Genomic DNA, 12840 nt, shown 5'->3' with positions numbered 1-12840 from the left:
CCACATGTAAAGATTTCATGTGCTCCGCCCCCCCAACCCATGCTTCAGTACAACTGGCATCCCTGGAAGGGCCCCCTTATTGGGCCTCAGGGCGTTGGGAAGGTTACGTTACACTTCGCCTGTCGGCACGTATACTTGTCAGCACGTGAAGTTGTCGCGTAACGCGGCGTCAGGGTCGTGGCCTTTTCCATAGGGATAGTTCCCATGTAACGTCGAAGTGATTCGACTGAAGGGGAACGTCTAGGTTACGAAGGTAACCCACGTTCCCTGAAGGAGGGAACGGAGACGTTACATTCCCCTGCCACGCCCCTGGCGTCGCGCTGACGCCGGCTTGACGGCTCTTCAGCGAAAACCTGTTTGAGTGATGCGCGCCGCCATCTTATATACCCGTATGTACGGGGGAGTGGCCGACGCGCACGTCCACTCGCCAATTTGCAATTGGCCTTTTTATATAAGGCTCAGAGATGATCGGTCTCTCAGGCGAGATCCCATGTAACGTCTCCGTTCCCTCCTTCAGGGAACGTGGGTTACCTTCGTAACCTAGACGTTTCTATTGATTATTGAAAAGGGTATGAATAATTTTGGACATGCCACTTTTTGTTCAAATGTAGATAAAAGCTGAGAAACATTTTTTTCCACAATGATGCCTCTTGTACATCGTCTTATTATCTTTTGGGAGAAGCATGTGTTATTTCCGGCCAAAAAACACCTTGCTGAATAAAAGTAACTTTAAGTCAGAATTTGCCAGGGGTATGAATAATTTCGGGCTTGACTGTATATAGGCATATTTAAAAAAACAAGAAAATAGAAAAAAAAAACACATAACAAAATTACTAAAACTAAAATGTAAAAGTAAAATGAAAATATAAAAAAATATATAATAAATAAAAAGCGTAATATACTGGTGAATACTGGTGTAGACTTGGACTTGTTTCTTTTTCCTATATTTTACATGTATATTGTTGTTTTATATTTAATATCATCATTTTTTATTTAATATAATTTGTATTCCAGCACAGCAAACAGAAATAATTCAAATTAAATTATACTTGTGTTAGAAGTGAAATACAAGACTTTTATATTACTCCATATTTTTTTATAATAATACAAATATTTTAATAAAACATTTTCAATTGAATTTTAATTTAATATATTTTATATACTAGCTTTTCAAACAGTAATAAATCAAATGAAATTTAACTTGTGCTAGAAGTGGTTTTAAAAAAGATATATATCCTAAAATATTTGACTTTTTTATATTATTATTATTATTATTTTATTATTTTATTTTTTTTGTAATAGAAGATTTTTATTTAAGCTTTAATACTTATACTGCTTAAAACACTGTTTCATTGTCAAATGTTTGGTGTAGTATTTACTTTGCAGCAATTTTCATTCAGAAATTGCTAGTAAAAGAAATATATTGTTCAAAATGTTAATGAATCATGTTCATACACTAAATGAAATTTGGTATAGAACTTACTTTGCAACAGTTTTCATTTAGAAACTGCTAGTAACACATGACACATGAAGCTTTCATGAAATTTATATTAAACATGACATTTTGAAGTATAGAAAGACTTTTCTTGTTTTATCTCATTTTTACTAATTATTTTTTATGATTATATTGCACTATGTATGCTCATTTGAGTCTGGAAAATAAGTCTGAAATGAGTTCTGGACCAGAAAAGACCATTTATCTCACTTGATATCACTTTCCAGAAAGAAATATTTACAATATGTTGAGTGTGAAGAACCATTTTATAGTCTAAAGAACCTTTATGTGCTGCAAAGAACCGTTTGTGCAATGAAAAGGTTCTTTGGATATTAAAGGTTCTCCATGGGACCATACACCCTGCCAAGAACCATTTGAACAACCTTTTTTTACTTTTTTTTCTTTGGACTTTGAAAGTTGTATATTGTTGCATTTTTTATAGAAACATTAACATCACAAATGATGAAATAATAGTTTTAAGTTGTAATGTAATAACCAAAAAAGGGGGAAAATGGTTTAGGATTTATTTTGCAACAATTTTCACTGAAAAAGAAATATACTGTTCAAAATGTTAATGAATCATGTTCATACACTAAATAAAATTTGGTATAAAACTAACTTTACAACAGTTTTCATTTAGGAACTGCTAGTAAATCTCATTTTTACAAATCATTTATATATATATATATATATAAAGTTTTTGTTTTTTTGTTATTATATAACATATTACAAAAATCTTTTTATTTACACCTTCAAATTGTTGGATCACCTGTGTGAACTCGAAAGCATCTGAATTCATTGTTAATTATTATAATTATTAAAATGAATTTTAAGACAAAATATGCCAGGAACAATGCTTTCTAATTTTATCTTCAATCCAAATGCTTACAGAAATCCCTCACTATATCAACTCTGATTAAGATATTGAGATGAGAGTTTTATGTTTTACCGAAAAATAAAAGAACAGTGATAATTGCACAGCAACAATCAACAGCTATATTAAAACACTCAACGCCAGCTGTTATATTGCTCTATAATCTTTATTTCATATGCACAGGATGTTTTATGATGGAGGGAAATAGAGAAAAATTTGAACACTGTACAAAAAATTCAAAGGGTTTTTTGTATATACAGTGCTTTGCAAAAGTATTCATATCCCTTCATTTATTTTCACATTTTGTTTTGTTGCAGCCTTGTTAAACTGCTTTAAATTACTTTTTTTCCCCCACCTCATACACCATAATGACAAAGCACAAAACAGGTTTGTAACAACTTTGCAAATTTATTAGAAATAAAAAACTGAAAAGATCCCGTTGCATAAGTATTCATACCCTTTTCTGGGACACTCGAAATTTAGCTCAGGAGCATTCATATTGCTTCTAGATGTTACTACACTTGGAGTGGAGTTAAACTGTGGCAAATTCATTTGAATGAGTCTGATTTAGAAAGGCACACACCTGTCAGAAAAGGTCTAACAGCTGAAAATGCATATCAGAGCAAAAACCAAGTCCTGAGGTCAAGATAACTGCCTGTAGAGCTCAGTGCAGACTTGCGTTAAGGCAATGATCTAGAGAAGAGTTCAGAAAAAAATCTGCTGCATTGAAGGTTCACAAAAGCATTATCCATAATGGAAGATGATTGGAACAACTAGGACTCTAGAAAATGTCTGCCAGCCCCCATCCAAGCTGACAGAGCTGGAGAGGTGAAAAGGTGAGGCAAAGAATGGCAGATAATTGCCAAATGCAGATGTGCAAAGCTTGTCACATCAGACCCAAAAAGACTTGAGGCTGTAAAGGAGCTTCAACTATGCACTGAGTTAAGGGTATGAATACTTATGCAATCTACTTATTTCAGTGTTTTATTTGTAATAAATCTGTAAAATTTGCAAATCTGGTTTTTGCTTTGTCATTATTATGGTGTATGGAGTGTAAATTGATGTGGGGAAAAACTAATTTAAAGCAGTTTAACATAATGCTGCAACAAAACAAAATGTGAAAAAAATTAAGGGGTATGAATACTTTTGCAATTTCGGATAAAAAAAAAAATGTTTTCAGTGTGAAAAAATTAAACCAGAAAGAAAATCTACCGACATTTGAATGTTCACTAAAAACAACTGCAAGATCTATCTACCAGATATCCATAAATGTCAAGAAATTTCTTTAAAATACTCCAAATGCTGTTTAAATAATTGAAACAGAAAGCAGGACACTTAAAAATGAGAGCGGAGGTGAAATGTGACAGACTGATAAGCCGCTTCACTTACTGACTGTCCCCAGTGTCTGAAGCTAAATGCACAGAAACCTGCTGGGACCCGATGAGATGGACTAAGTCCGGCCTTCCTCGCCATCGCTGATCTGACGCTGACGCCTGTCATACTGCAAACGCAGATTTATGGACAGGAAGACACTGATCTGCAATCAGTACAAACACTTTGCTCATAGTAAAAAGTCAAGTGCAGAAAGAGCAAACACTACAGCTGAAACAAGAGTATATACATAGTCATTTGTGTATTAATATCCAAACCGAATTTATCGGATACAATGCAGAAAAAAAGGGCAGCTTAGTTGCCAGAAATATATACTAATATGTATAAACTAACAATGTTATATATATAGATAATCATGTATATTAATATACCAACCTAGAACTATAAATATATATTCATTGTACTTTGTGCTTTATATATAATATTACCGGCAAGAATGATTAAATTGTTGCAGATTTTAAAAATCGTATTTGTAATATAGAATGTTTGATGTTAAACTAGTACTCTGTATGTTTCATTAATATATATATATATATATTTATTCTTTGCATTTTAAATTGAGGTTTATTGTAACAGCTAAATAATTAAGTATTTCTTAATGACAAAAAGTACCTGCAATGATGCTGAAAAAGCCAATAATTGATAAGCAATACAGATATTAAAACAAAAGATGTTTAAGATTATATTTAAATGTATATTTAATAGTTTCACAAGATCAAACTGTAACTTTCATGAACAGTAGTTAATAAACCTAAATAGTCAGGGAATAGCATTTTTACACAAAACAATCATAATTCAATAAACAATAATTACAAAATGACATTTTGTACATATTATAACACTGAAACAGTTATATACACTCATATGTTCATAACAGCTTCAAAACAATAAAAAGAAACTTGTTTAATTAGGAGCAGCTTTTTATTGTAAATTATAAGGTGACTCATACATTATATTAACAAATATTAATATTGGATTATTCGTCATATAAAATGTATTGTATATTTAATAGTTAATATTCTGTAATCAATACCTTTTTATGAAATAATAATATATATTGTAATATAATATGTATATTGTATATGTTGTATATTTAATAGTTTTACAATATTTCACAATCAATTCCTCTTTATTAAACAATAATATAAATATAACATATATAAATTAATAATATATATATATATTTAAATATACAAATTTAATATATATTGTATAAGTTGTATATTTAATAGTTTTACAATATTTCACAATCAATACGATTTAATAAACAATAATATAAAAGAAAAAATATATATAATATTTGTTATTGATATATTTTATCATTTGTTGTATAAAATGTATATTTAATAATTTCGCAATATTTTTTGTTTAACAATAATATAATATAAATACATAATATAGAAAAAATACATATATAATTTGTATATATAAAATGTATATTTAATAGTTTCAAAATCAATACCTCTTTATTAAACAATAATACAATATAAATATATATCATATATAAAATAATAATATATATTTAAATATACAAATCTAATATATTGTGTATAAATTGTATATTTAATAGCTATATTATTAAAATATTATTTGTTATCGATATATTTTATTATTTGTTATATAAAATGTATATTTAATAGTTTCACAATATTTCACAATCAATACCTTTTTGTTAATATAATATAATATAAATATATAATATAGAAAAGAAATATTAATATATATATATATATATATATATGTATGTATATTTGATTATTTGTTATATAAAATGTATATGTAATAGTGTCACAATATTTCACAATCAATATTGTTTCATAAAAATATTTCACAATTTTATTATTTAATATAAATAAAATATTATAAATATATTGTAATATATAAATACAATACATATATTATTTCACAATCAATGCAATGCAATTTTATTAAACAATAATTAAACAATATATATGCTATTATTTGTTATATACTGTAAAATGCATTATATGTTTAATAGTTTTACAGTATTTGATACATGATTTCTCCGCCAGACATTTACATATCTTTTCCATTTAAATCACTAAAACATTTTCCAGGAAACCTCATGTACTTTTCACCTAAAACTTATTTGACTCATTTGCCACTTGAAAATGGACCCTGCTAAATAGGGTAATATGTCATCTTTTTATATCAGTCCCAAAAAAAAAAAGGCTGACACAAAGAGCAAAAATCACACAGTGTTTTGAAGTTCCAATTTAAAATCAAAGACAGAGACCAAGTGTGTGCAGAAAAACGTGCAAAGAAAAATGGAGCGAACATAAAAGCGTAAAGATGAAAAGAAGTGCCAGGTAATTGTTAAAACTAATCCAGTGTTAAATAGACTCTATTGATGAAGTCTAATCTAACACCTGAGGCTGCTGGGAGTGTGTAGCAGGCCTTACAACACGTCTGCTCATTAAAATCAAGTTTGAGATGCTAATCATTGCACCAGACCTCCAGACCTTGTTTCCGAAAAACAATATCAAGGTCTAAAGATCTCATATATTAATTCCTCCATTGTATCAGGATCACCAGAAATCAAATTAATGTGGCATTTCGTCTCTAGATCACATTGATTCCCAACTAAAATGAAAGCAGGATCGTGTTTTGCGCCGGCGGGACGCGGAGGATACCTCGCACTGATGTAATTCATCGTAACCGGACTGGTCCCACATCTATGAAGTCATAAAGCCCTGATCCAGGCAATAGAGTGCAGGGCCGGGCCGAGAGGGATAGGGTGGGCACCCAAAGCCAACGGTATTGACAAAGGCATGCATTTGCTAAAATGATGATGAATATTTCATGCGGACAAGGGTTTCAGAGCTCCTTGAGCGGATGTAAATAAGTCAAGAGCATATGATATTTACCCCAGGATGAAACATTGATGAGAGCTCTGGCTATTTAAGAGGGCTAAACATGACATGGTGTTTACACTAGGGTCAGACAGTAGGGTCAGCCAAAGGCGTATGCTTCCAGCTTTAAAGAGACGGATAACGTTACAGGGCAAAAAGGCACGCATCGCCCCAGAAGTAGTGACAGCCGTCAGGCTAATATACCTCTTTAGAGGCTTGGAAGACTTCATGTGTCACAGCGTGTTATAGTATTGTGTGCTAATGTTTCTTGTCTTTTCTTTATTTAAAAAAGATTTTGGTCATCATTTACTCATTTACTTACTAATTTTTGTTTCACAGAAGAAAGAAAGTAAGGTTTGGAATAACATTAGGGTCAATAAATGATGGTAGAAAATTCGTTCTTGAGTGAACTATCACTTTTTAAGAGGATAGTTCATCCAAAAAGAAGATTTTGAACAATGTTGGTAACCAAAGAGTCACAGATAGTCATTAAGGCAAGACACTGCAGGTGAATAGGCTAAAAAAAAAAAATTACGTATAGTTATCACCTTACTTACCCAGTTGATTGATTATATTGATAATTGCAAACATATTTTGTATTACAAGTTTTCTCAAATGTTAGGTTTAAATTTGCAAATGAGCCATTATTTAATGAAATATGCACTAAGTTGCATACATTTCTAGTACAAAAATCTAAACACTGGATGAAGTCCAAGTTTCAAAATTCTTGTTTATTTATTTATTCATTTATTTTAATATTAGAGTCTTTAGTATTAATATTAGAGGGGACTTTGGGTATCTCATTTTCTCACTCTGAACTTTGAACAGACAGAAAACATGTATTTGGAATAAAATGTTCAAGCTAATTATATATAAACAAATCCCTCTGTAAAAAACCTTCAGGATATAGACAGGAATAAAAATGTAAAGTTTGGTGTGTCTAAGTGTTACTGAAGTGGAGATTTATGGCTCAGTGTCGGAGAAAAAACTCATTTTGAGAAAACAGCTTTAAATATGTCTTGTAATTGAAATCTATTGACACAAATAGATAAAGTGCTATAAAAGAAATACTTAACAGTGTCTTTTGGGTGTGAAAAAACACTTTATGAAAAACCAAAAAGCCCAAAATATCAACTTGACAGGTGCATGAAAAACAGCGTTTTCCTCTTGACTTCTGTTGCGTGGAAAAATATTATGGAAGTCAATGGCTACCGGCAACTGATAGAGGTTTGGAACAACTTAAGGGTGAGTAGACCTAAATGACAGAATTTGAGATAACAAACATAAGCACAACCATATTTTTACATTTTTATAAGAAAAGTCATCTCCACAATGTTTCCGTTGGTTGTTTGTTGCGTTGCTACTGTAAGACGTTCTTGGTTGATTCCTTACTGGCCCGAGTCAAAAGAGCGTCTGGTCCCTAGATATGACTCATAATTACGCTTATGCAGTCATAATTAGAGCTTTATGTTTATGTTTTTCATAATAATCACTAAGCTCATTCATTAATGGCAGTTTAATCACTGGCTCTTCCCTCTTAGACACTAATGCATTGCTACCAGTAGATTTAATGATGTTATATGAGAAGTTCAGTTCATTCTGTTCTCAGTCAATAGACTGACGCACTGGTTTTCAAACCTATTCCTGGAGCCGCACCATTACTGCACGTTTTGAAGGTTTGCTTTGTCTGACCCACCCATTTTAGTCACTACTATTGAACTGATGACCTGAATAAGGTGTGCTTGGTGATTACCATGTGTGCTCAGTTTAAACCACAATGTTGGAGAAGGACAAAATGGATATTTTTGCAAATATCTTTCTTTCACTTGCCGTTACACCAAATAATGCTTTTGTTGTGGAAAAAGACTCTTGCCATGGTATGGTTCTCTTCTGATGATGTGACATTCTTCATTCATACACTCTTAACACTCTCGATGTATGACATCCTTGTAGCTGCACACTATGCAGCTAAACACTTTTCTTGTAGTACGTTCCTTCAATGGCCAAATGCTCCTACTCTGGCATAGCATGTCATGGCAAAATGTAACTGATCACGTTCCCATGATGTAATGACATTTTTGGTATGGCATAGCATTTTCAATTGTGGAAAGCTTTTGTTGTGGCCATCGATGGATGATGTACTTGTAGTTGTATGACATTCTTGTTACAACAAAATGCTCTTGCCATGTCATGATGCTATTGCCATGACTTGACCTTCTTTCCATGATGGTGTGAGATATTTAGCATGGTAAGTGTTTTTTTCTCTCTATTGTAAAAAGCTCAGGTTGTGGCCATCAATGGATGATGTACTTGTAGTTGTATGGCATTCTTGTCACAAGTAAGCGTTCTTGCCGTGTCATGATGTTATTGTTATGGCTTGACCATCTTCCCATGATGGTGTGACATTTTTGGCAAGGCATAGTGTTTTTTTTTTCCATTGTGAAAAGGTTTTGCTGTGGCCATCATTGGATAAAGTACTTGTAGTTGTTTGACATTCTCACAAGTAAGCATTCTTGCTGTGTCATGATGCTATTGTCATGGCTTGACCTTCTTTCCATGATGGTGTGACGTTTTTGACATGACATAGCAGTCTTGCTGTGGCCATCGTTGGATGATGTACTTGTAGTTGTATGACAATCCTGTCACGAGAAAACACTTTTGCCGTATCATGATGCTATTGCCATGGCTTGACCTTCTTTCCATGATGGTGTGACATTTTTGGCATGGAATAGCATTGTTTTCCATTGTAAGAAGCTCTTGCTGTGGCCATTGATGGATAATGTACTTGTAGTTGTATGGCATTCTTGTCACAAGTAAGCACTCTTGTCATGTCATGATACTATTGCCACGGCTTGACCTTCTTCCCATGATGGTGTGACATTTTTGGCAAGGCATAGTGTTTTTGGTTTTTTTTTCATTGTGAAAAGGTTTTGCTGTGGCCATCGTTGGATAAAGTACTTGTAGTTGTATGACATTCTTGTTACAAGTAAGCATTCTTGCTGTGTCATGATACTATTGCCATGGCTTGACCTTCTTCCCATGATGGTGTGACGTTTTTGGCATGGCATAGCGTTGTATTCTATTGTGAAAAGCTCTTGCTGAGGCCATTGATGGATAATGTACTTGTAGTTCTATGACATTCTTGTCGCAAGAAAATGCTCTTGTCGTGTCATGCTGCTATTGCCATGACTTGATCTTCTTTTAAAGATGATGCAACATATTTAGTATGGCATAGTGTTTTTTTGTCCATTGTAAAAAGCTCAGGTTGTGGCCATCAATGGATGATGTGCTTGTAGTTGTGTGGCATTCTTGTCACAAGTAAGCATTCTTGCTGTGTCATGATGCTATTGTCATGGCTTGACCTTCTTTCCATGATGGTGTGACGTTTTTGACATGGCATAGCAGTCTTGCTGTGGCCATCGTTGGATGATGTACTTGTAGTTGTATTACAATCCTGTCACGAGAAAACACTTTTGCCGTATCATGATGCTATTGCCATGGCTTGACCTTCTTTCCATGATGGTGTGACATTTTTGGCATGGAATAGCATTGTTTTCCATTGTAAGAAGCTCTTGCTGTGGCCATTGATGGATAATGTACTTGTAGTTGTATGGCATTCTTGTCACAAGTAAGCACTCTTGTCATGTCATGATACTATTGCCACGGCTTGACCTTCTTCCCATGATGGTGTGACGTTTTTGGCATGGCATAATGGGTTTTTTTTTCATTGTGAAAATGTCTTGCTGTAGCCATCACTGGATGATGTACTTGTAGTTGTATGACATTCTTGTTGCACGAAAACACTTTTGCCGTGTCATGATCTATTGCCATGGTTTGAACTTATTCCCATGATGGTGTGACATTTTTGGCATGGCATAGCATTTTTTTCCATTGTGGAAACCTCTTGCTGTGGCCAGTAATGGATGATGTACTTGTAGTTGTGTGACATTATTGTCACAAGAAATTTCTCTTGCCGTTTCATGCTGCTATTGCCATTGCTTGACCTTCTTCTCATGATGGTTTAAAATTTTTGACATGGCATAGTGTTTTTTATTTTAATTGTAAAAAGCTCTGGTCGTGGCCATCGATGGATGATGTACTTGTAGTTGTATGACGCTCTTATAGTGGCATGATGTTCCTTAAATGGCATAATGTTCTTGCCATGATGTGATGCTTGTATCATGGTGTAACATTCTCACCATGTCATCATGTTTTTGCCTTTTCAAAAAGCTTTATTTGTGGCCATTTTTTCTGTCACAAGACTCGCATATCGATGGATGACATACTTGTAGTTGCATAACGCTCTTATGGGAAATCACTTACTGTTACTGATGTTCTGTGTCATGGCAAAATGTTCTTGACCTTTTTGTCATGACATGCCGCTCGTGCACTTTTTCTATGCCAAGAACCTCTTGTAGATAAATGCCGTACTTGTAGTTGAATGACATTCTTGTCTCATAAAAATTCTTGCCATGTCATGACGTTCTTGCCATGATTTTACGCTCATATCATGGTGGGACTTTCTTGTAGTTGAATGTATGAAGTATGATGGATGTCATACTTGTAGTTGCATAACATTCTTATTAATGAGAAACACTTACTGTGGCATAGTGTTTTTGCCCTTGGGAAAAGCTTGCCCTTGCTGTGGCCATGCACTTGTAGTTGCATGACATTCCTGTCACAGGGAAATGCTCTTGCTGTGAGACGATGTTCATGCCATGGCAAAACACTTGTACCATGTCATGATGCTCTCATTGTGGTGTAATATCCCTGTGCAGAATTAGCCAACCTTGCTCCTGGAAGGATCTTAGTTAATCAAACACACCTGAACTAGCTAATCAAGGTTTTCATGTTAATTGACAGGTTAAATAACAGGCAGGTGCGTTGGAGCATGGTTGGAACTGAAGCCTGCAGGCAGTTAGCCATCCAGCAGCAACGTTGGCCACCCTTGGCATAGCGTTTTTGCCCTTGAGAAAAGCTCCTTCCTTGGCCATGTGCTCTCTTTATGGCAAGAAACAAACATAACACTTCTGCCATACCAAAAAACTCAAAATTTACAGAATGACACAATACACAACAAAGTGGAAATGCATCTCTAACAGAAAGTGGAGTTGTAAGAGTGATCAACTGTTTCCTTCAAAAGCGACAATAATGTTCTTGCAAGACTACATTTGTCCTGTTGTTTAACGGCAATCCCTCAGCCCGTGTTTATTCAGGATACTTAAGTCAGAGAGAGCTTTTTAATGTAATGTGAATGGAGAAGCGTAAATACTTTGGCAGTGGTCAGAACTGCTGCATTATGTATTTTGCGGGAACTAAACAGAGGCGCTGCGGTCAGGCCACAGAATAGCCCGAGCACTTCACTCTGATCTGACGCATTATCTATTCACCACAGTGAGACTCCCTGTTTGTGTGCATTAGGTCTTCAGTAGCCACGGTTATATGATATTAGATGAAGTGGGTGCCGTAGAGCGTGTGTGTGTGTGTGTGTGTGTGTGTGTGTGTATCTCTCGTCTTGACTTACCTCACTACCGCCCCACTCCAACAACAAGAAGTCAAACTAAAGACAAACAAAAGAAAGAGAAAGGACTCATGCGTAAAAAACGATAGAGTGGCGACGTCAGACTTGATCAACAGATGACTGATCATACTGAGTGCCGCCCATCCTTCACAAGCCCATTGTTTGATGACAGAACGGCGAGCTGCCCCTGTGCATCCATTTCCCACAAGCCCCTTTCAATCCCCCCCTTTCCACCCTCCTTCTTTTCTCCCCCGGGGCAGGAGCATCAATAACGCACACGCCCGGTCGGTCGAGAGTAGAGAACAGGGCTGCCATGAACCCCCGAGGCCTCTACCACGCGCCCCCAACATTACAGCCCGGCCATCCGTCATCACCCCGACCCCGCCTGGGGTCAACGCCACCCTCTGACCAGCCAGAGGATGGGACCGTCCAGGGGTCTGGCTACTGGTTCATATCACTCATATATCATGAGATTTGACTCAGTATGTCTATATGATGCATGTCAGATATGGTGCAAATGACAACAGCTGAGCTATGAATAGCGAAATCAAATGTTCAAAAATTGACGATTGAGCCAGGAAGGATTTCGATTCAATTGCAAACACCACCAATAAAGCCATACGAAAGGAAATGCAAAGGAACGTTAATGCGCCCCATGCCATAGCTCTTCATTACGATCTAGGTG

Source organism: Garra rufa, chromosome 23 (genome assembly GCF_049309525.1).
Source record: "Garra rufa chromosome 23, GarRuf1.0, whole genome shotgun sequence".
NCBI classification, from domain to species: domain Eukaryota; kingdom Metazoa; phylum Chordata; class Actinopteri; order Cypriniformes; family Cyprinidae; genus Garra; species Garra rufa.
This window is presented reverse-complemented; position numbering follows the sequence as displayed.